General features: G+C 35.1%; 1 protein-coding gene and 1 non-coding gene across 9 annotated transcripts in view; both read left to right on the top strand.

The window, feature by feature from the left end:
• The window catches only part of CPED1 (cadherin like and PC-esterase domain containing 1), a 310,759-nt gene that overhangs the window by 175,153 nt on the left and 110,045 nt on the right, over positions 1-25,561 (top strand). The window lies entirely within an intron of this gene.
• LOC120365434 (U6 spliceosomal RNA) lies at positions 1,685-1,790 on the top strand. Its single transcript, XR_005580375.1, has one exon. It is a non-coding gene; the product is annotated as a U6 spliceosomal RNA (small nuclear RNA).

Below are 25,561 nucleotides of genomic sequence, written 5' to 3'. Positions count from 1 at the left end.
ACATGGTGTTTGATTTTCTGCTCTTGTGTCAGTTTGCTGAGAATAATGGTTTCCAGGTTCATCTGTGTCCCTACAAAGGACACGATAAGTCTTAGTGGCATTGTCTTGACATCACAAAATATAAAAACTGTAAAACTTTTTTTGATGAAAGGAATTCATTATATTCAGAGACTACTATAATTCATTACTTTAATAAGCTTTCTTCAGTGATATCTCCAAGGATGAAACCTACATTGGTAATCTGCAAATCTTCCCAATAGCCAATCAGCAAATAGGAAATAGTTATTGGGTTATGGTATCAACATATGAGAGATAATTGTTGTATTAAATTCTGCTGCTGTTAAAAGGATTGCATGTTTGTTAGAAATTAAACAAAAACATTTGTCTGAGGATATACTGGTACAGAGTGCAAGAATAATGATTTGTGTAAAGTCCCCAAAATAGCCTGCACTGACTGGGAGTTTTTGACATCCCTGTTCCCATGCTAAGTCCATCTGTGATCACAATAACTCCTCAGTCTGGCATTCAGCCCTCCCTGCCAACTGGACACATGCTGCTGATGAACAGCTTCTCACCCCCCTTTTATAACCAGAGCACAAATATTAGATGAATTTCCTTTGAACCTTGCTTCCTTTTGGCTCTTAACATAGTCTAGCTCCTTAGAAGAAACATTTCAGGTTCTGGGACCCACAGAATCCCTTATTAATCATCCTTTTTTTTTTTTTTTTTTTCTGGAGGAACAAATAGTAAAAGGATTTTTATATTTCTCCAAGGTAATAGATACTGTGTATCATGATTGTAAAAGATGTCCCACTTCCTAAATATTTAATTAGAATCTGTCACTGCAGTATATGGAATGTTAACCATCTTGCCCTTAAAAAGAGTACTAAGGTTTCTCTGCATAGCAATAATACTATTAATAAGAATAAGAAGTTACATAGAAATCATTTAAAGATATAGATATAGAATCAGAAATAATAAGAAATGATAGTCATTTTCTATTTGATGCTTCTTCCAAGAACCTTCTAAACCTATTTCTTGGCCTAAAGAACCTATTTCTTTAGACACTTTCATATGTAACTAGCCAGACAACAGCCAAGCCATATTTAAATAACTCCATGTAATAAAATAATATGTTTTCCATATTAAGAGGAAAGATTCCAGAATGTTATATTCTTTTAATGCCATTATCCAGTTAGAAAACTTTTAACCATAATGATAATAATTTCCAGCTATCCCAAATCCTAAAATAAAGTGCCAACCCCCCCAAATATATTTTGTTACTGAAACATGTGTAAACAATTATGAATATCTAAACCATACTGGTGTTGGTTTTCAGACTCTCTCCAAAACTGTAGGGAAAAAATGCCCCTAATGAGTATGTTGATAAATATATTTGACTTCAAAAGTTGCTTTTGCAGACTCAGAGAATAAAGGTTTCATTTTTTTATTGGATATTTAAAAATGGTACAAATTTTAGATTTTACATTTCAGGAAAAGACATCTATATTACTTTTCTGCTTTGTAAAACTCAAGTTGATTTAAAACTGCACCAGAATCTATGAGTGGGGAGTAATCAATTGGAGTGAGATTATAATTTGAGGGAGACCAATGAGGGCCTCTGACTTAATTAAAGGATTTTCTTCTTGTCTCTTCAAAAAATTGAATAGAAGTACATGGATTCGTGCTCGCTTCGGCAGCACGTATCTAAAATTTGAACAATACAGAGAAGATTAGCATGGCCCCTGTGCAAGGATGACATGCAAATTCGTGAAGCGTTCCATATATAATAATTTTTTTAAGTTAAAAAAAAAAGATGTACATGGATTCATTATGCCAGGTACATGAATTCATTATAAGAAAAAATTTGAAGTTAGATATATATTTAAATACTAAAATGAAAAGTATTTTTAAATGAACCTACCTCCTATTGTTACCAGAAGAAGCAATCCCAATCTTATTCAAATTATATTTTAAATGGCATGGTTTCTCCCACCCATTAGCACAATATAGTGTTTCAGTATTGTGGAATCTCCTGATCCTTCCAAAGAAACTTAACATTTGAATTTTAATGGAAGATCTCTCAAGTTTTACATTTTGGTAACTAATTTTTAAAAGGGAAGCCTCTGCATGAAAAACAGAGAAGTAAATAAAATTTTGTGATCAGATTCTGCACAGGGACCATCAGTTCATGTCTTCTGATATCATCCAATGTACTCATACCATAAATGATAAACTTAATGTGTGTGGGGAAGGAAGGATGGGAGTTGAAGAGAAGGGATATAATGACTAGAACAATTTATATTGTTAATTAAAAAAAAACTTGCTTTGATGTGGTTTTTAAAATAAAGAGGATTACTAGCAGATTTCACTAAAAAAAATCCAGATATTCCAAGCTCCAGGTGAAGTTTGATTCAGTGTTTAAACAATGACACCTGTTTCCTCTCCATCTCACTGCTGTATATTTTAGTTGTTGCTTCACCCTCAGACTCCACATGGGAGCCTTTAGGCAGCTGCAGGTTCTCTCAGATGTCCACACATGGCTGTGGTCCTGCTGAACTTCAAAATCTTACATCACTTTCCTGGGAGTTTCTGCAAAATCTGCATAAATATCATTATCACTGATTAGATTTTGTGCCCAGGTTCTTAGTGCTGATTGATTTAAGCCAATGAAGTCTAACCCTAGAACTAGTAAGAGGTCAATTCCTTCAAACCTCATAGCTAAGCATAAACAATAATCAATTCCCAAAGGAAATTAGAAATACTCTTTTAAGAAAGACAGATGTTAGGAACAAAGAACAGAATCTATCTGAGGTTTGTCTTCTGAATACCTCCTCAGTTCTAGGACTTAAAAAAATCTATGAAATATCTACTTCTAGTCTCAACTCTCCATGTGGAATCCGATATATTTATCCAAATGCATATAAACCACTTTTACTTAGACATCTCTAATGTCATTTTATCATTTCTACCCCACTGCCTACAACATTCTATTACATCTAATTTCTTAGCCAATGTTCTTGGGTGCAAGAAATAGAAATCAATTCTGGCTAACCTAAGTCGAAAAGGAACTTTATTCAAAACATATCTGGTAGCTTATAGAATTGAGCTATTGTGAAAAGACTGTAGAAGCAGAAAATAGACAGAAATCAAGGGAAATAGGGGAGCTGCAGGCAAGGTACTATCCCAAATCCCAGAGTCACTGGACACACTGTCTTCTCCAGAGCCTGCAGGCTGCTGCTTCTGCCTCTGCTGCTGAATGTCAAGGTCATGAATGATTTCTAAACCGTCCTCTCTTATTTATGTCATTTGTTCCAAATTCAAAATCTTAGGTTGAGTCATCCAGTTAGCCACATTTAAATCACATGTTGTTGTCCTACTCACAGATAGAGCAGGATTACTTGGCATTTATGGTATAGGATTCCCTCTAAATAAGAGAAGGTTGAACAATGGGCAATGAAAAAATGACAAATGTCCTTAATTTTTATATTTCATGGAGCCTCACAACAAGACAGTTACCAGTTAAATATAAATAAGTCCATTCTCATACCTATAGCTCTCTAAAGATAAAATAAATATGCCCTCTCTATGGGCAATATGTTTCTCTCTCTCTCTTTTTTTTCTTTTTATGTTTCTCTTTAGAGCAGGCATCCCCAAACTAAGGCCCGGGGGCCACATGTGGCCCCCTGAGGCCATTTATCTGCCCCCCCCCACTGCACTTCAGGAAGGGGCACCTCTTTCATTGGTGGTCAGTGAGAGGAGTACAGTATGTGGCGGCTCTCCAACTGTCTGAGGGACAGTGAACTGGCCCCCTGTGTAAAAAGTTCGGGGACACCTGCTTTAAAGTATCCAAAGCACAGATTCATTGACCACTTGGTGGCAATATTAAAGAAGGAGTCCAGGCATCACAAGGTTGGATAGACCAAATGATTTTTTAAAACCTCAATACTCTAAACATTTGAGATCAATGTCAAGTTAGAAGTATGCCCTCAGTCACAATTTACTGCTAAGTGTTCTGCTCTTCCACTATTTGTGTGTTTGTAAACACTAAGGAACAAAAGCTCCGAACATCACAAATCTGATTTGATTTGAAGGCCCTAATAAGACCTTGTGATCACTTCCTTTTCCAGATGCCACAGGGCGTGGCCCACTGCGGGATACTTGGCCCAGGATTTGAAGGGGATGTGTGCCACTGTGGATTTGGAGGATTATATCCACAATTTGCCACCCAATTCCTCTCTGGCCTAGTACACTTCTTTAGTTCACTTCTTAAGTTTCATCTAAGCCTGAAATGTTTCTGACTGATTATGAGCAGTGTAGGGACTTAGGAATCCCCTTCCTGAAAGACAATAGGACCATGTTGACCAGGGCACTGGCTTCACTTTCTTTCATTCCTCTTTTGTCACTGCTTTTCCTCATCCTAGTGATTCTCAAACTTAATTGTGCATTGAAATTTCCCAGAGGGCTTATTAAAACACAGACTGCTGGCTTCACTTCAGCTCCACGTTGCCACTCAGTAGGTTTAGGGTGGGGTCCAATAATTTGCATATCTAACAACTTTCCAGCTGATGCTGATACCATGCCTCTTGTCCCCAAACCACACGTTGAGAGACATTGCCTTTTACCACCCCTAAGCTAATGCCTTTTCTTTTTTATATAAAATGTACCTGCTTTTACCATTATGTAGCTCAGGTGCATTCTCTTCTTAATACATATCTTCCATATTCCATTTATTTTGTCTGATAGGAAAGGTTATTTCTTTACCTCTCAAAATACCCTGTTTTTGTGTATGAAAAGACTAAAGTTTAAGTAATGTCACCAAGGAGATAATTTTTTCAGGGAATCAAATAAACACCTTTAGTGGTACTTCCTGTAACTTGACTTCTAATCCTATATTGTCCACTCTGTATTCTTTATGATGTAAATGTGTTTTCATTTTCTTAAGTTTTTTGCCTCTTCCTATAAGTGATTCTGAATATCAAATGTATTTTTCCATTTTTTTTCTTAAACTCTCTGAAATTTTGAAATCCATTCATTATTTTCTTACATTTGAGTATTTAAATATTGTTTTTCTAACACAAATTACTATGTTTCTCAAGTTTTATTTGCCCTTGTTAAACATAATTTAAATCTATAAAAATGGTCCTTTGTAGGGACATGGATGAACCTGGAAACCATCATTCTCAGCAAACTGACACAAGAACAGAAAATTAAACACCGCACGTTCTCACTCATAGGTGGGTGTTGAACAATAAGAACACATGGACACAGGGAGGGGACCATCACACACTGGGGTCTGTCTGGGGGAAATAGGGGAGGGACAGCAGGGAGTGGTGAGTTGGGGAGATATAGCATGGGGAGAAATACCAGATATAGGTGATGGGAAGGAAGGCAGCAAATCACACTGCCATGTGTGTACCTATGCAACAATCTTACATATTCTTCACATGTACCTCAAAACCTAAAATGCAATAAAAAAAAGAAAAAGAAAAAAAAAAAAAAAGGAAAGGAAAAGTAATATCAAAAGACCTGCCAAACAAAGTAGTATATGTTGGATATAAACTTCATTTAAGTATCCAGTAAGTGTTTTTCCTTGTTTCTTTTGTTGTTACTGTTGTTTGTAACTGTTTTTGAGAAAGCAACTTCTAAAAGCAAAAGCAAATTTTTTTGGTCAAGCTCTAAAAATTAAAAAGTCATTAACTGACCAGTAATGAAAATAAAAGTTCTGTTTATTAATGATCAAATTCATGTTTGAGAACATGATTTTGTATGAGTAGCTTCAAATAATCTTTACCCCAGTCTTACTATTCAATCATGACAGAATGATAATATGTTTAGTAATCATTTGACCAAGCCATACATCATTAAAAATGTCCCCTTCTTAGAATTAACACCCTCTGTACTTTAATTTCCTTTCATTCTGTCCCCAATCTTTAGAGACCTCACCAGAGTTCACATATGTCCCCACCCTACTTCAGTCCCCTATATGATTAACCACCACTAAGTCTAAAGTTTCTAAATTATTATTTTTTCTACTTTTTGTCGTGTGCGGGGGGAAAGGTAAAATTTTTACAATTCAGAGAAAGATAATATATTTTAAGATTGGCACTGATAAAGATCAAGCATTTCTTTTGATTCTGGCTCTCATTTAAATCATTTGTATTCCAATTATGTGTTAGTGTTCTAAATGGCCTCTTAAGCATCAAACTAAAATATGATTGTATATATTTGTGGCTTTTACAAACTGTATACTCTTGAGAGTCATCCAAGTTTTAGAAACATTATAATGTATGTGGCTATTTTGACAAATCAACACTCTTCTTATTTAATCAGTTTAACATATTTAATTTTGCTCACTTTAGAATGCTAATTTTGTAAACACAACTTACCCACCAGCTCTGCCACAAGGCCCTGTTTGAGTGAATGGCTTTAAAAAAAACATATATCTATATATATATACACACACACACACATACACACATATATGTGTATGTATGTGTGTGTATATATATATTATTTTTATATGTGTATATGTGTGTGCATATGTGTGTATATGTATACACACACACACACACACACACACATACTAATGCATTTCACTAGAAGACCACATTTTGTATTTTGTATAATGTTATTCAATAAGATACATGGATTGGGTGTGGCATCAGAAGATTCAAATTTATGTGCTAGCTTTATTGCTTATTACCACAGTGACACTGAGCAAGCCACTTAGGTCCCAGAAAATTGTTATGATATGTAAAATGGAGATAATTTATATTTGCCCCATATATCACTGGATTGTTATTAAGAATAAAATGATAATGGATGTAAGACTTTTGTAAGTTATGGAGTATTATACAGGTGAGACATATTGTATTATAATTATTTATGTATTAAACATATTTATGTATTAGATAGATTTTACATAATTCTAGTTCATCCTTTTCTTGAATTGCAGTTACATATACATTCTAACATCTCACTCAGGAGAAAGGCTACTGTTTTATTTGATAATAAACTGAAATATGTAACCAAAATTATGTGAGCCTGTATTGTAAAAACAACCCAGGATTGTTTAGTAATCATTGTTCAGTAATCTCCCTGCCAATTCACAAAGGATATTTACCTTTGAATTTTAAGAGGTAAAACTATTTTGGTTCTTCTTATCATTAGGGTAATGCTGTATTTCTCATTCCTTTTAAAGTTAAGAATCATGTAGCGTTAAAAAACTATACAGTAGGCTATGGTATTTTCCTAGATGCTACAAGAAATAAATGTAGGAGAAAGTTCTTTAATGTAAAAATTCCTAACTGTTAACAGATTGTGAAAATGAGCAACAACTGTTGTGCTGAGGATCATGATCTACAAGTAGAGGGCAGATGATTCTGCTGAGATGAAAAGAGTGCGTCTGGTGTTTGAGCTGTGACCACATTTGACTTTCATGTCCTTTTGGGACACGACACACTTTGCGGAAGAAGAAAGTTAATGCAGCTGCTTTTGCTAATCATTCAGTATGACCCAGCCCCTCAGGGAGGAAGGCAAAAGCAGCTACACTCTGAGACCCACCAACCTTGCTGATTAACTGCAAATGCTAGTAAAATGACCCTCTAAGTCTGTCTAGCCCATCAGGCCTAGAAATGTAATTTAGATGATTATCTCTGTGCCCATTAAACCTTGTGACCTATTGCAGTCTGTTTGAAGTTGGCCTGCTTACACTTGTTAATAGGGAAAAAAAGAAGGATTAACTCAGATGTCATGAAATCAGAGTGCAGCCAAGATGATGGCAAAAGAGCATAGGAAACCTTCCTTGGCCCCCGTAGGAGAGAGGAAGAACCCTGAGAATAAGGGGCTGTCAACAGAATTCATTTCTTTATGGAAAAAGGAGTCCTTTGGAATGCAACCAAGATTGAATCCTTCACCCTTCACTAGTTTCAGCGAGTTTTGTTTAATTTATAAGCATCATATCCTAACAAGGTGAGCAGTCATGTTTAAGATCATGGGATTGATGAAAGAGATCACAGCATAAAGTCTTCTTGAGAAACTTAATGAAGAGAATAGATGCGTTGTCTGTATTCTATAAAAATTTGAAGCAGATACCTAACATATTTGCGATCTGATATAATAATTAAATCCATTTTTGTAAATTGTAAGGTCTGAAAGAACCTCCTAGAACCCATTAGTTGTAGTTCTCCCTTAAAAGTCTATTGCTTTTAAACTTTCAAGAGCTGAGCTCAGTTCCTGAGGTCCTAGTTGGGCTCAGCTTCTCTATGTATGCAGAGCACTTCATTACTGGCTTACATTCTGAACACCATCATAGCTGGAGGATCTCTTACTGGTCAGAGTTTTAATATGCTGAGAATGTTGCTCAAATAAAAGCTCCCATCAGTTGATCTTTTACTCACTGGATATGCAAACTTTCTTTTCACTTTAAGAAAACCTGAAATAATTTTTAAAATTTACAATTCTTTGTTTTTTATAATGAACAACAATTTAATTCAGGAAAATTCCTTTGGGGTTGAGGACTATGATTAATTTGAAACAGTATTTAAAAACTTAGAGAGCTTGTGATCCTCTTATTCATTATTTGAACCTATCTGAGTATCTGCTGTGTCTTCCTAATTTTTTTTTAAATACGAGATTGATTGAGACCTTCTTGCTGTAGGACCTATTAAAAAGTGGGTGACAAGATGTTAATATTTTCAAAGTACTCTCCTCTATCCAAAGAATCAAAACTCTGTATTCTCTTAAATATTACTTTTAACATATGTTTTTATTTGCTAAAACATGTTTTTGCATAATTTTTAATTTTTTAACATTTAAAAATATTTGTGGGTATGTAGTAAGTATATATGGGACACATGAGATGTTTTGATGCAGGCATGCAATGTGTAATAATCACATCATGAAGAATGGGATATCCAAACCTTTAAGCATTTAACTTTTGAGTTACAAAAAATCCAATTACACTCTTGACGATATTTTTAAACATACAATTAAATTATTATTAACCCTAGTCACTGTATTATGATATCAAATACTAGGTCTTATTCATTCTATGTTTTTGTATCCATTAACCATCCTCACCTCTCCTCCCACCCACCCCCCACTACCCTTTTCAGCCTTTGGTAACCATCCTTCTACTCTCTGTGTCTATGAGTTCAATTATTTTGATTTTTAGATCCCACAAATAAGTGAAAATGTGATTCTTTCTGTAAAATTTTTTAGAAACAGGACTATTTGTAAACTCTGTAGCATGGCGAACTCTGTAAATGTTTCAGAGTTACAGGAAAAGGAAAAATCAAACTGCGGTTTAAAACGTCAATGAACACTTTACTACATTCATAATGGCCAATAATGGAAATTTAATATTCAAATACAACACAAATATGTGTATATGCTTATAAAATATTCTAGCAAAACAAATGTAATATTAAAAGCTATTTAAAAATATGAAATGCAATTGATTAAAGTTCAGAATGCATGTATAAATGAATACATGTACAAGTTTCATCATTCAATAAGTTCCAAATCACTGTATTCTATAAAACCATCAAACAAATTAGCAAGCTGCCTATAGCTTTTAGAGATAAGTTAAATTAACTGGAATTATATTTATAAGACAGTATTTAAGCGATTGGATGGAAAACTAAGTTCTATAAAGAAGGTAATTGAGAAAATTAACTTTAGGAAAAAGCAACCTTATTGTATATGAAACGTTTGATCCTATTTCCCATTTTAAAAATGTATTTTTGTTTTTAAGTGGAACTTTCTGTTCTATATTAAGAATAGGACATGTCTTAATGTCCTATTCCTATGTCTAATATATAAATAAATATACAGCATGTCTAACATATAAATGTAATACAATATGTCTCATCTGTATACCTTACACAACAGCACGTGGTGTAAGGTAGATAGCCAGTGAATGTTTGCTGAGTATGTCTATAATGAAGAGTGAGTCCATATAAGAAATCTGTTGTTTTGGGAGGGACTAACTCACTACATCTCTCAGATGCTCTGTACTCAATGGTATCAGACACATCAACAGGACACACTGGCATTTGTGACATTTTTTTCCGTGGCTTTAAGCATGTTGCCCATACCTTGCTGAGCACTGGTTTCATCATTTTTATGGAATAGCTGAATTTTTCTGGCCCTTCTGACCCTGGGCTTCATTCTATTTAGGGTCTTTTGATTCACTATAAATTTACATGCTTGTTAACTTATAATTAAATGAACTTAATAATAATAGTCTAAAAATCTGTTAAAAGCTTAACTTAAATGCTTAACTTTTACTAAGTGCTTATTATTCATGACTAATAGTAATAGAAAATGTGTTACTTAACTACTAATACTGTTATTATTAGTAGTATATACCAGATACAGGGCTGGTTAAAATAGACATCATCCCTCTTCTCATGGAACTCAGAGCCTAGTGGGAAAAACAAAGGTTCAATAAATTATACAAATAATTTATTATAATTGATATAAATACAATGATGGAGAAGATCAAAACATAATAATAAATGAGTTTCCATGCTTTATTAAAATTCAAAAGGAGGCTAGGCACAGTGACTCAAACCTGTAATCCCAGCACTTTGGCAGGCCAAGGCAGGTGGATCACCTGAGGTCCTTTGAGACCAGCTTGGCCAACATAGTGAAACCCCATCTCTACTAAAAATACAAAAATTAGCAGCTGTGGTGGCGCATGTCTGTAATCCCAGCTGCTTGGGAGGCTGAGGCAAGAGAATTGCTTGAACCCAGGAGGTGGAGGTTGCAGTGAGCCGAGATTGCACCACTGCACTCCAGCCTGAGTGACAGAAAGAGTGTCTCAAAAAAATTTTTTTTAATTAAAAAGAAGAACTTCATGTCTCTTAATTTACTAATTTTGCCTACCAAGTAGGTTTTGTATCATCATTAAATGGTTTGTAAAGTGATTATTAGATCATTTCTAATATACTCAGTAAAAATGCCCCCACTACCATTTAAGTTTAGAATATCTCTATGCCAAAACATTAAAATTACTCAAGCTTAAATTCCTGCCTTTAATACATCTTTACATATTTTGCAAAGACTGAGCTTGTTTAATAGAAGAAATACTTTACATTATCAAATGAAAAATATAATGTTTAGAGTTAGAAGAATCCATCAACTTAGTTTATGATCACCTATTGTCCAATTAGCTAGTAAATTTTCCCTGATTAAAAATAGCTGTATCTTCATTGGAAACACACCAATTTCCCAGTTCTACTTTTATTCATATGATTGCAGTTGCACCAGAAGAAAGCATTTTTAAAATATTCAGTGCTTTTACGTCCATATACTAGCCCCAGCATCTCCCAAGCCTGTCCCCCAGTGGCTTCCTGGAACCTAAACATGTTATTAAACATAATGTATTATAGCCTAGTTGAATAGTCCTTGTAGTCTCTTTCATAAAGTATTGTTATGAAAATATTTGAAAAACCCTGAACATTTTTTTCCAGACTTTTCCTAATTTCCTGTAAACACATCCTGTGTATTCCTACCACAGTAGATAATTTGGTATTTCTTACTGTTTTTAAATCTCTCAATGCCTAGGAATTGGATATCTCAATTTAACCTTTCCTAAATTAAAATTAATTCATTATAAAATCAGTGACTATGCAACTATTAAATCGATTTCAAAATGGGCAATAATATATTTTCAATGACTTTGGAATTTGGAATCATAAGGTCTTGATTTGAGTTCATTTCTCTTTTAATAATCTATTTATTTATACCCTACTTTGAATAGGAAGACATTGGGGTGGCTTTCAATGACAGCTATATAAAATAGATTGGTGAAATAGAGCTGGAAGGCAGGAAGGGTAAACAGCTTGTCAAGGTCAAACAGCTTGTGGTCACTCATAGGTCACATCCCCATGTAAGTCCCAGTTCTCTCTGACCACTGCCGACGATCATTAGGTCTACCCCAGAAAAGACTGTGCCAGAAAGGTAGTAATCAGTATCTTATAGCTTGAATGTTTGGAGAGATATATATTTATAGTATTACAGATAAGTGATGATTTTTTCTATAAAACTAGTGCTCAGTTCACAATGCTAAGCAGATATTGAAAGCCAAGAATATTTTTTCTGTTTGACAGTTTCATTAACCCTGTTTTGACTGAAATACTCTTACTCTTTATTTTTTTCTTTATTTTGACATGGAACAACTAGAAATATTTTCCTTCCTTTAATATGCTTACTAAACTTCACATGGCACTTAAAGATTATAGATTGCTGCTTTTTTTCTAGAAAGGTAAATCAATTGAAGAAAATATTTTAAAAACATGTTTTCTTTCAGAATTTTGATTGATGTGGCTGCCCTTGTAAAACATAAGAAAGACCTAACATAAGTGGATGGATGAATGAATAGAGGGATGGTGGATGGATGAATGAATGGAGGGATGGATGGATGGATAGATAGATAAGTTCAAACTCTTGTATTTTTCTCTAATGATCAGTGATATTGAGCTTTTACTCATAAGATTGTTGGCTTTTTGTCTTCTTTTGAAAAGTATATATTCATATCTCTTGCCCACTTTTTGATGGGGTAGTTTGTTTTTTCCTTGTAAAATTAAGTACCTTATAGATGCTGGATATTAAACCTTTGTCAGATGCATGGTTTGCAGATATCTTCTTCCATTCTGTGAGTTGTCTGTTTACTCTACTGATAGTTTGTTTGCTGTGCAGAAGCTCTTAAGTTTAATTAGATTCCATTTGTCAATTTCTATTTTTTTTGTGATTGCTTTTGGCATCTTTGTCATGAAATCATTGCTTGTTTCTAAGTCTAGAATGGTATTGTTCAGTTTTTCTTCCGGAGTTCTTACAGTTTTGGGTTTTACGTTTACGTCTTTAATCCACCTTGAGTTGATTTTTGCATATGGTGTAAGGAAGGGGTCCAATTTCAGTCTTTTGAATATGAATGGCAGTTATCCTTTCACCATTTATTAAATAGGTAATCCTTTCCCTATTGCTTGTTTTTGTCTGCTTTGTGTATCATCAGATGTTTGTAGGTATGCAGTCCTATTTCTGGGCTCTGTATTCTGCTCCTTTGGTCTATGTATCTGTCTACACCAGTACCATGCTGTTTTGGTTGCTGTAATCCTATAGTAAAATTTGAAGTCAGGTAACATGATGCCTCCAGCTTTTTTCATTTTGCATAGGATTGCCTTAGTTATTTGAGCTTTTTTTTGTTTCATATTTATTTTAAAAAGGTTTTTTCTAGTTCTGTGAAGAACGTCTTTGGTAGTTTGATAGCAGTAGCACTGAGTCTGGAAACCTCTTTGGATGGTATAGTCATTTTAAAAATATTGATTCTTCTGATCCATGAAAATAAAATGTTTTTCAATTTATGTGTCATTTCTGACCTATTTGGGCAGTGTTTTGTAATTCTTATTGTAGAATGACAAAACATTCACCTCCCTGGTTAGCTGTATTCCTAAGTAATTTATTTGGTGAAAATGGTGAATGGCATTGTGTTCCTGATTTGGCCCTCAGTTTGGCTGTAGTTGGCATATGGAAATCCTAGTGATTCTTGTACATCGATTTTGTATCCCAAAAATTTGCTTAAGTTATTTATTAGCTGAAGGAGCTTTGGGCTGAAACTATGGAGGTTTCTAGATATCGAATCATGTCATCAGCCAAAGGGATTATTTGACTTCCTCTTCCTATTTTGAGGGCCTTCCTTTCCCTTTTCTGATTGTTCTAGCTAGGACTTCCAGTACTATGTCAAATAGGAGTAGTGAGAGGACATCCTTGTCTTGTGCCACTTTTCAAGGGGAATGTCTCCAGCTTTTCCCTCATTCAATATGATGTTGGCTGTGGATTTGTCATAGATGGTTATCTCAATAGATGTAGAAAAGGCTTTCAGTAAAATTCAACTTCACTTCATGTTAAAAACCTCTCAATAAACTAGTTATTGAAGGAACATACCTCAAAATTATAAAATCCCCATTTTATTGTTACAAAAACTGAGGCAGAGACCACTTAAGTATCTCATTACACAGGATAGTGATGGAGTGGCTTTCAAATGTAGGCAGTTCGTTCCAGAGTCTTGAACTGAAAGCCAGTCTTCTATTCTGACTTAGCAGAAAAGCATCAATGTTATTACTGCAATAACTCTTTTGTTGCTTGAATTCAAATGGGAATATTTCAAGGAAGTTCCAAAATTGAAGATGAATTATCTTTAAAACAAAGCTCTAATTTTTAAGTTAAAGTAAGCTTTGAATTAAAAACTATCACAGTTTGGAACTTTCCAATGCAACAAGGCTGTTGACCCACTATGAGAAAGAGTGATAGAGGAAGGTGAGGTCGGCATGAGTGAGCCAGTGAAGGGCAAGAGAAGCTCCACGGGAGCTATGGGTAACAGACAGATTTGTCGGGCAAGGCAGCTGAACCAAGGGATGTAGCTCATCTTTTTTTCAGAGAAACAGTGGCAGCAGGGGTCCAAGAAGTAGCAAATTAACTTGAGGTAAGTGGCCTCCTATAATGAAGAGTCTGGAATGTATATTGCTTGGTGATTTAGTAGGACAGGCAGGTGTAAATTACTTAAGGAATTAGTCTAATACTAGCAGGATCCTGGCCATAGGGATAGGGTTAAAGAAATAACTTGAGGGTTCTATGTGCTAAAAACAATAGACAAACAATATCCCTCCCACCCCATCCCCACAAAAAAAAACCCTCTGGAAATAATTTGAATTGCAGTTAAATAATTAATAGCAATAAGCCTCCTATAATTGAAATCAGGAAATAGCCATAAGTAAATCATGAAGTTGTAACATTAATAGGAGCCCTTACTATTTCTTTCTTACAACTTCCTTTCATTTTCTATGGTTTCCTTTTTTTTTTTTTCTTTTTTTTTTTTGGTAAAAAAGGAAACATGGTTACAGGGAATCAGTAACTTTTAAAATATCACCTTTGTAATACTGAAAACAAAACCACAGTTGGCATGTTACATTTAGTTTTGGTTTGCGCATTACTAAATACAGATACGCCAGCTGGACGGAGTTCAGAGAATAGCAAGAAAAATTATTAAGAGGATGAGAGGATTCACTTGTTAGCCACGAATAAAAAGGAGTTAAATATTTCCAAAGGGAAAGGTGAACATCATGACAATAGCTCACAAATATCTGAAAGATGTAAACCTCCCTGAAGAGGACCATTTTTAAATCTATATAACAGCAAGTATATCTTGCCAAACAGATTCGGTTTAGAAAGAAAATCGCTACTTTATGCATTGATAGAGACAGTGGAAAGAGTCACTATAATATAACTTGTTCTATGCTTTCTCCTATTTTGAAAAGGACCAGGGCGATATGAAGTAAAATGAGGGTTATTTTCATTCTTTCTATTGCAGAGATTTCTGCCATCCTTGGAAAGGAAGCATCTGTGATAATAGTGACAAGAAGAACTCCAAAGTATAGAATCGTTGATAGCTTTAAAGTAAATCTGTCATGCCCTGACTTCAAGCTACTTAATTTTACTACCTATGAAGTAAGAGAACTGGCATAAAGAGGCTTGCTTCAAAGTAGCAAAGAATGACAAAGACTTACATTTTGGTATTTTGTTTGGTCTGTTCGGTTTCTACACATTCTTGTTCCTGGAAAGTACCACTGAGGTTTAGGTGCATTGGGACTGCATTCTTTTCTAGCAATTTCTTGTCTAGTTGTGTGTTTTCCTAGTGAGAGAGATGCAGGTTCCTTTCTTGTCTCTGCTACTTAGTAACTTTTTGACATGAGAATAATATCTTACCTCCCTAACTGCAATGATTCAATGGTGTGTTCGTGTGCGCAGTTGTCCAGCTCACAGAAAGTGCTTAGTTGATATTAGTTCTGTCTCTTTGCCTACCCACCATGTTTCTCTATCAAACTTTACAAGCTCTATTTAAGCCAATTTTGTACAAGTACTTGATGTTGCCAATTTTTCATATTTTTCTAAAGAGCAGAAAATATGGATTTTAGGTGAAAATTTTCTATTAAAAAACAGTTTTTAAAGGTTTAATTCAAGCCAAACAAAATGCATACATTGTGTATAAGCCAAATGGAATGCATATTTTGCCTATATATTTAACCAAAATGATTCTTTCCATAAAGATTTACACACACACACACACACACACACACACACACACACCAGTGTAATGCCTAGTTCCTTCTAAAGAGTAGCGAGGAGAAGGTGCTGTACTGCAGTTTAGCAATGGTTCTCTGAAGGGGTCTGTAAGTTCTGCTACTATAATGTCATGACATTTTGTAATAAGCTATGCTTTTTTCCTTCTTTTTCCTACTACCTCTACCTCCCTTCTGTGCAGGAAGCATCTAGTGGGTTCTATACTTATTATGTCCCGGGGGTAAGATTGTTACAGCATGAACACAAGTAAGAAAATCAAGTCCATTTGATGATATGGATTCTGCCCTAAAGGTGAGGATTCTAGGAATTAATCCCTTACAATCATTCCCAAGATATTACAGTTTTCTGATTTGGAGAACAGAAAGGAAAAGCAATGGGGAAGAAAAGGAGGTAGGTACTTAGAAGTGTCATGAGGAGGGGCTCTTGAAACCAGATCTTTTTGTCACAGGAATCACAGAGAGGTGGAGGACCTAGTAGCAGAGAGAACAGAGAAACTCACCCTGAATTTAAGTGTGTTCAAATGTTTAAGATTTGGGTTAAATAATTTGGCATAGCAGCTGCATGAATGTGCAGCGTGGAACCCAAGCCAGGCTCCGGGGCTGGGGTGTCTGCTTGCAGTTTTCTCCCCCTCCCCGAGCTTCCGTCAAAGAGCAAGGTTTGCCGGCAAGTCAGAAGGCTTTGAACTGAGCAGCCAATCTTTCCAGCCCTTCCCCACCAACCTCTGCCTGGAGATGCAGCAGCCTGTGTCCTCCAGGGCCTCTGGTTTGTTGTATTATGGTATATTTTGCTGTGGAAATGTCACGTTTAGTCACCTTGGAGCCCACTCACCTGGTCCTGTTGTTTTACCCCTTCCTTTCTCTCGCACGCCTATTGGAGGGGGCAATGAACCAGCAACTGGTGAGAGCAGGAGAAATGATGATGTTGAATATTGGGGATACAGCATTGGAGACAACACCACTGAATAAAAAGGCATTCAAAAGTTGCCCATCCTGACTTTCTTGAGGAATGGGTATTTAACTAGAAACTTTTCTTTTTTTTTTTTTCAGAGAAAGTTACATTTTATGTACCAAGTTTGTGGTTTTTGAAATTTACACCTATTATACACATGTATTTTTGTTTTGTTTTGTTTTTTGTTTGTTTTTTTTTGTTTTTGTTTTTTTTTTTTTTTTTTTTTTTGGTTATGATGAAGGGTATTGACTTTGTGTTGTAATGCGCAGGTAAACAGGCAATGGGGGACAGCCTGATCAGAAAGATCTACTTCAAGTTCACTTGATGATGAATCTTATGAATATTAAACATGCACAAAAAAGTTGTGCAGACAAGTGTAAGGACTATGCAAGATGTTACATCTATACTACAATGGCAAAGTACACGTGTCCCAAAGAAAAAGTGGAGGTATGGTATGCCAGGAGTGACAGAGCCAAAGGAGTCAAGCATGACACAAGCATTTGAATTTAGATGACTGAGTGTGAGTGGTGGCCCCCAAAATACACAGTGAAAGCAAGAAGAGCTGACCTGGTAGAGGATATGCAGATGTTCACAGGACAAGTTGGATTTTTAAGATACAGGTAGGTCATGTAGCAGAGCTTTCAGGCAACCAAATTGAAATCTGAAGGGGAATGTTGAGACTGGGGTTGGAAATGTAGGCATCAGTGGTCTAAATGTGACAACTGAGTCTGTGAAGGCAGGTGAGACTAACTAAAGAACAGGATGGAGCAAAGAGGTCCAAGGAGACAATTTATACTTAGAAGGTAGGACAAAGTTTGGAGTGAGCAGATGCAGTAGAACAACCAGGTCTCCCCAACAGACCCGTGTGTAGTGCTCCCCTCTCTGTGTCCATGTGTTCTCATTGTTCAACACCCGCCTATGAGTGAGGACATGTGGTGTTTGATTTTCTGCTCTTGTGTCAGTTTGCGAAGTGGGGAGAGATAGCATGGGCAGAAATGCCAGATATAGGTGAAGGGGAGGAAGGCAGCAAATCATACTGCCATGTGTGTACCTATGCAACAGTCTTGCATGTTCTTCACATGTGCCCCAAAACCTAAAATGCAATAGAAAAAAGAAATTACACAATGAAACAAAATAAACCTTATCTCACTCTCATTAGATTTAAAAAAAAAAAAAAAAAAAAAACCAGGTCTGAGATATGGGAGGAGAACGAAGCTGTACCATGTGTTGGAAACCAGAAGTGAAAGATGTTTCAAAAAGGAGTGATCAGTGAAGTTGGACTCACAGGAAAATGATGGTGTAGGGAGTATTTAAGACTATGAGCGCCAAGCTGTTGGCCTAGTCAGTTAGAAGGTTAGAGACCTTAAGATGAACTATTCCCCTGGAATGGTGAGGGCAGAAGCTAGGCTGCAAGCATAAGAAAGGAGTGAGTCAGGAGGAATTAACCACTGCGACTATAGATATACTCTGTAAGAACTTGGCACTGAATAAAATAGAGAGTGATGGTTGGAGTGAGTCAAGCAAAGCATGTCAGGAAGTATCCAACTTAATGTAGACCTTTATATCCTAATGTATATGTGTAATAAATTTAAAGGGTAGGGAGGATTATTTGGAAGATAAATTTATTCCCTGGACCTTGCTGATGTACTTACTATAAAAATAGTGTGCAGAATGGAATGTTTCTGGCACCTTCTTCCTAACAGAAACAGTTTTTTTTTTTTTTTCATATGTCTGTATTTTTAAGCCTTTAATTATGAAAATCACTTTATTTTGTTCATATCCTTGATTTTCTGTTGTTTACCTGAATTTAACTGTGTTCAAATGTTTTAAGATTTGGGATGAATAATAGCTCAATGGTTAATGACTTATAAAGCCAATGTAACAGTTTATAGTTAGCTTCTTAGTCAACATGTATTAAAGATCATTGTTGTTCAGCCCTGCTCCAAAGTAGTAAGGGAAGTGGTACATTTTAACTAGTATAGTACAAAGACAAATAAATTATATTGATTTGAAAGTCGGAAGTTTTGTTAGTAAATATTTAATATTTTAAATTATTCACAATGTAAAATACCTTGCAATTTTTGAAGGGGAAAAAAATGAAACTAACAATGATTGCACTGTGTTCTGTGATACACACTGGAATCTAAAAATCTCGCTTTTAAAGTATAAAACTGATTTGCTGTTACGTTATTCTGTTTATTGTATGACTTTCACAAAGTACACATCACTTGGCTATTCTCTCAGTGAATGAGATTGCTTGAATTTTCAGAATCTTAGAACAGTATCATGTGGTGGTCCAAAAGACCAGAAGATAGGTAGCTTTCTTTCTGACACATTCCCGACAGTTTTGCACTTGGGCAAACTGCAAGAGCTGTGTGTGATGATTCTTAAACTAACCCATTATGTTTTCATATGAGTGGATTATCACACCGCAGGAGAAACAACTGTTTTCAGCTGATGGCCTATTTTACCTTTTTCCTCTTTTTTAAGAGACAACACATAAGTGGTTTCCCCAGCTTTAGATATGTATTTTTTTTCTGGGAAAATATCAACAGTGAAATAAAAATAGACTAAAATTGACTAAAAATAGGCTGAAAAAATAGAATAAAAATGTACTAGCAAATTTGATTTTCTTTTAAAAATTCTGAGGCTCTTTACTCAGTTTTCTCCATTGTACTTTGAAGCCCATGAGACAATAATATCCTGATGTAATTATTTTAATACATCATGGAATTCATGACAAAATCTAGAATAACATAGCATGTTATCTGTACACTCTTGTCTCTAAGGTTCTCCCAGTGGGTCATACCTTGGCACATACTGGCTGTTCTTCTTTCATATGCTATTATCAGCTCGATAATAGCATTTTCAATGCCTCACCGACTTTTCTTTACTGTGCAATAGAGAAATGAAGAGAGAACGGGAAGAGAGTTAAATGTGCCCTTTATGATAGAAACAGAATATGTTTTTTAGATGATCTACCTATAGGCTTTAAAATTAATACATCTCCAATACTTCCAGTGTAGCCTGAGACATGGAAGGTAGTTACTTGTAAAACAAAAAGTAATGTTCTGAGTTACTTTTAAGACTAATGTAATGATTAGCAGGGACACGTCCCAGCATTCTCTGACATGATCGGATCAAGGTGGTCAGCCAGGGTTAAAACTGACTATGCAACATTTGATTTGGGCTTTATTTCACCTCTAAATGGACTTGAGGCTTTTTTTTTCCCACAAAATAACATTTTAAACGATAATTTTTTCATCATTTTCAAGAAATAGACAACAGAAGGGTTGTATTGTATTCAAGCAAACTGTATGAGTTGATGTGTGATGATTCTTAAATGGCTTCATTGTGCTTTTGTATGAGAGATTATCATACTGCAGGAGAAACCTGGGTGTTCAGCCAATGCCTGTTTTATATGTTTTTAGATGGTTTCCGTGGTTTGTTTAATATGCAAGCATATTCTTCAGATAGTCTGTGAGGTTTAGGAGCATTTCACTTATCATCTAAGAATAAAGAATATTCCATTGTGAGGGAACAATATAAAAAGTACATTGTCACTTGAAGTTTCTAGTAGCTATAATTTTGAAATATTTACATATTGGTTGGTAACGACTGTCCCCAGAAAAACTAAATCATATTAGAATCTCAGTTGTTTTTTGGGTACAATTAGATATTTGTTTGAAATACATTTCTCATAAAATATTGCTGTGATCTGTAAAAACATTATTGATTTTTAAAGATAATCATAAGATGTTTAAAAAATGTGTATATCAGCAAGACACCATAAGAAGTCCTCTTTAATTTTTTTCTTTAAAAGATGTTCATTGTTTCTTAACCAAAATGTCAGCTAGACCAATATTAAAAGTTTGCAAATATTGTTGCTTGCATGAATAGGTTTCTAATATTTTAATCAATCTTTAGTAAAATTGTTAAAACCTATATCATTCATAAGTACAAGGTTCAATTATTAAGTTCATTTTACAAATAAGAAAAATAAATCACAGAGTGGTTGAGTGACTTTACACAGGTCACACACCTCGTTTCTGGCAAGGCTAGCATATTATTTTCAGATAACTCTAAATAAAGGAATATTAGATGCATATTAATTGGGCATATTGTAGTCTCACAACTTTTAATATGGTTCTGATTTAGATATTCCTAGAAAAAGCTAGTACCTGGAAATTTAAAAATCATATCTATTTCAAAATGAACCTGGGAAACTAGGGGACATTTATGTTTATATCATCTGTCACATAGCTTACTTCCCTTATGAAACTTCTGTGCCCCAGATCCTTCCAACGTGTTGCATATTTCTGTTATTTTAGACAATAAGAATCAATAAAAAACCACTATAAGAACTATAGTGACATTAGAATATGTCAGCTCATGCTAAATGCTTCAATGAGAGCTCTTTCTTTTTTTTTTCAGTTTTAATGGTGTAACATTTCCTGAAAAAAAATTCATGAAAATAGTGCCAGAAGAGTTAGTAGACCATGTTAAGGTATTTTTACTCATTAAAAACTGATCAGCTCTTAGCAAAATTAAAGAAATTCACTTAATTGAGACATTAACTAGTCATAGTAGCAGCAATGTGGCATTTCGGTAACTTTCCTTCCGATCTTCCTTCCCTTTCTCTTTTCCTTCTTTTTCTTCCTTCTCTCTTTCTTCTTAATTTCTTTCTTTTCTCCTTCTCTGCCTCCCTTTCTTCCTCCCTTATCTTTCCCTCTCCCTCCTATCCCTTTTTCATTTCTCCTTGTCATTATTTGTTCTGTGGTTATTGAGTGTCATTGTATTTCTAAGGCTGAGACTTCCATTTCAACTGATGTTCAGTGTAGCTTGAAATGGCATGCCCCAGAGAAATAACACTGGCCAGACTGTAAGTTCTATAGTCGGCTAGCCAGCCCTGGGTTTAGATTCTAGTCCTCCCCTTACTATTGGGATTACTCTGGGCAAGTTACTTACCTTGTCTCTAAGATGGAGATCATAGTACCTACTTCACTGTGTTATTGTGAACATTAATCAAATAAGACAAGCTTCTATGTAGCTTGAGGACCACTGTCAGCCTGGTACATGGAAGGTGTCAGAAAGCCCAGTTTTCTTCTTTTTTCCTCATTTCCCTTCATGCTAGCATTTTTTTCTTCAAAAACTTTATTTCTATTTATTATCCTGAGTTCCCATCTTTGTCTCTTCAATAAAAAAAAAAACTAAGTTTTTATACAAAGTCTTACAAAAATGTATGAATCTTCCAAGAAACTGCAATTATTAAAAGTAAGATAATTAATAGTAATTATGTGCTGTAGAACCTATAAGCTGTCCCCAAGTGCTGAGTGCTTATCTAAACTCTTTGAGCCTAGAAATCATTTGGCTTATGACAACCCAACTGGTTTTATTCCTGAAAACTTACAGCTTCCATTCATCCTAGAGCTTCTTTTTCACAATGGTCAGCAGGAAATGAAATGACATATGGCAATAAAGTTTCTAAATTTTAAGTAATAGTGCTTCAAAGTTTTCAAAACATTGGCCAGGCATCGTGGCTCACGCCTGTAATCCTAGCACTTTGGGAGGCTGAGGTGGGTGGATCACCTGAGGTCAAGAGTTCAAGACCAGCCTGGCCATCAGGGTGAAACTCCATCTTTTAAAAAAAAAAAAGAAAAGAAAAAGAAACAAAACATTTGAAATCTCGAGTTGGTGACTCTAGTCAACCCAGAGATATTTATTGAATATTAACTTGAACATAGATTTGAGAACATGAAGGACCCTTAACCTCAGAGTTTTCCCAAGGGAAGGGAGAAGGCAAGTATATACTCTCAGAAATTCCAGATGTCCACAGAGTATTTCAGAAGGCTGAGAGTCTTCTGTAAATTCCTCAAGGTACAGATTTTGTTTCCATGTTCTCTCATAGATCTAATAGACCAAGCAATAAGCAGTGGATACATGAATAGCTAGAGCAAACTCTTCAAATAAATGCTTAGATTGTGTGAAATACCTCAGATGTTAGTGGGGACTGGATATGAATAGAAGAACATATTTGTTTTCTATGTATTTTTATTTTCAGGATTTCAATTTTGCTTTCAACATTGGTTTATAATATAAAGTGAGAATTAGTTTAAGTTCTGGTAACTGAAAAAGTATTAGACTGTTGATGATTAAAGATATATACAATTCACTTGAGGGTCGAGAATGATTGTTTTCCATTCTTCTTTAAAAATTATTTATTTTCTTTGCAAGGCCAAGGCGGGCAGATTACTTGAGGCCGGGAAATCAAGACCAGCCTGGCTGACATGGTGAAACCCCGTCTCTACTAAAAATATAAAAATTAGCTGGGCATGATGTCACATGCCTGTAATCCCAGCTACTCAGGAAGCTGAGGCAGGAGAATTGCTTGAACCCAGGGGATGGAGGTTGTAGTGAGCTGAGATCTCGCCACTGCACTCCAGCCTGGGTGACAGAGCGAGACTCTGTCTCAAAGAAAAAAGAATTATGTCTTTTGTCTGACTCTTTTCTTTCAAAGGGAAGGAAGCAGAACCACTGTTTTTTTTTTTTTTTTTTTTTTTTTTTTGAGGCGGAGTTTCGCTCTTGTTACCCAGGCTGGAGTGCAATGGCGCGATCTCGGCTCACCGCAACCTCCGCCTCCTGGGTTCAGGTAATTCTCCCGCCTCAGCCTCCTGAGTAGCTGGGATTACAGGCACGCGCCACCATGCCCAGCTAATTTTTTGTATTTTTAGTAGAGACGGGGTTTCACCATGTTGACCAGGATGGTCTCAATCTCTTGACCTTGTGATCCACCCACCTCGGACTGTTGTATTTTTTAACGGGATGTGGGAGTTTTGATTTAGCCATTTTTTTCTACTATTTAAGTGATAGATTGCTCTAATAAAAAGGGGAAAAGAGTGTCTTAAGCCTACTTAAAAATCTGAGGGCAAACCAACAGTTTTTGTCAACAGTTAAAATGGCAATGTAGTTGAGATTTTTGTTTTGTTTCAGATAAATGTGAAATTTTAAAAATACTATTTTAATTTAACCCTAAAGCTGCCTTTAATTATTTCTGAGTTTCACCACACCCATCAAAAGCCATATAGTATTTAATCTTTTTTGCTAAACTTTAGAAGGGACTCATTTTTCCTCTTAAAGTTTTGCTTTATATTTCCTACAGAAAACTAGTGAGTAAGTTTTCTATTTCTTCCAACTTTAACGATATTAAAGACAATTCTATTTGTTGAGTTATACACTGCCTACACTTAACAATTGCCTAAATCAAATTCTGGCAATAAAAATAGAGTAAGAACTGGAGGTGAGTGAACAAAAAAAATCATTGTAAAGTAGCTGCAGTGGAATTGTGCTCAGTTCTTATTGATGGAAAATTAATGAGAAAATCGTAGAATAAATAGGTTACTGTTGCTCTTTAAACAGTTAAGTTTCTTTAATAAGGTAAACTTGACCAAATCTAGAGAAGAGAACAATATTCCATATTGGATTAAGTATGTACTTGAAAGCATAAAAATAATTGTTGCTATGTCTGGAACCATTTAATTCCTATGGTTAAGTGAAGAGAGAAGCAGACACAGAGATTTCTTTATGAAGAGACTAACCTCACTCTTTTCTGTGGTTAAAATCACACACACCCTTGCATCACAATCTTTTAGAAATGAACGTTGTTTCTCGTAAATGATCTCACAATGGGAGCAAGCAGAAGTATGGCTCAGTACTACCTTACCAGCACTCCTGAGACCCAAAGCAGAATCAAGTTCTCTAGGTCAACAGCATCCATTCTCTGTATGAAGAACAGTCTATGGTTCCTGGAAATTTTTAAGTGGTATAGACAAATACAAATGTTCACTAGACTGAAATTATAGCAAATGATGTATCTCTATACAGAGATGGCAAAAGATGCAAGAAACAGTCCACTGTTTCTTATATATCCATAAATATATAGGTTTATTTACTAAAGAGTAAATGGACTCTCTCTCTCTCTCTCTCTCTCTCTCTCTCTCTATATATATATATATATATATATATATAAATATCCATAAATATATAGGTACATTTACTTTATATATATCCATAAATATAATATATACATTTATATATATATATCCATAAATATACATATATTTATATATATCCATAAATATATAGGCATATTTACTAAAGAGTCCATTTACTTTTTAGTAAAAATACCTATATATTTCACAAATGGCTGTGACAAATAGCATAGAAAAAAATTTCATTGTGGAATAATTTTAAAGTATCTATTTTTACCCAAAACAAGTTTAAATTTTAATTCTAAAATTTCTATGAAATCACGGAGATAGGATAAATAAATGCAAAATACACAAAGCTTGATACTTATAATTACAAAATCTCTACTAACCTAGAGAAACAAAAAGATGAGCTGGCTTTTCAGGTGTGGTGCCCTCTCACCATGTTTTACAATGTGGCCATATGATTGGGAAACATAGAC

The sequence above is a fragment of the Saimiri boliviensis genome, chromosome 10 (assembly GCF_048565385.1).
Source record: "Saimiri boliviensis isolate mSaiBol1 chromosome 10, mSaiBol1.pri, whole genome shotgun sequence".
Classification (NCBI taxonomy): domain Eukaryota; kingdom Metazoa; phylum Chordata; class Mammalia; order Primates; family Cebidae; genus Saimiri; species Saimiri boliviensis.
This window is presented reverse-complemented; position numbering and strand designations above follow the sequence as displayed.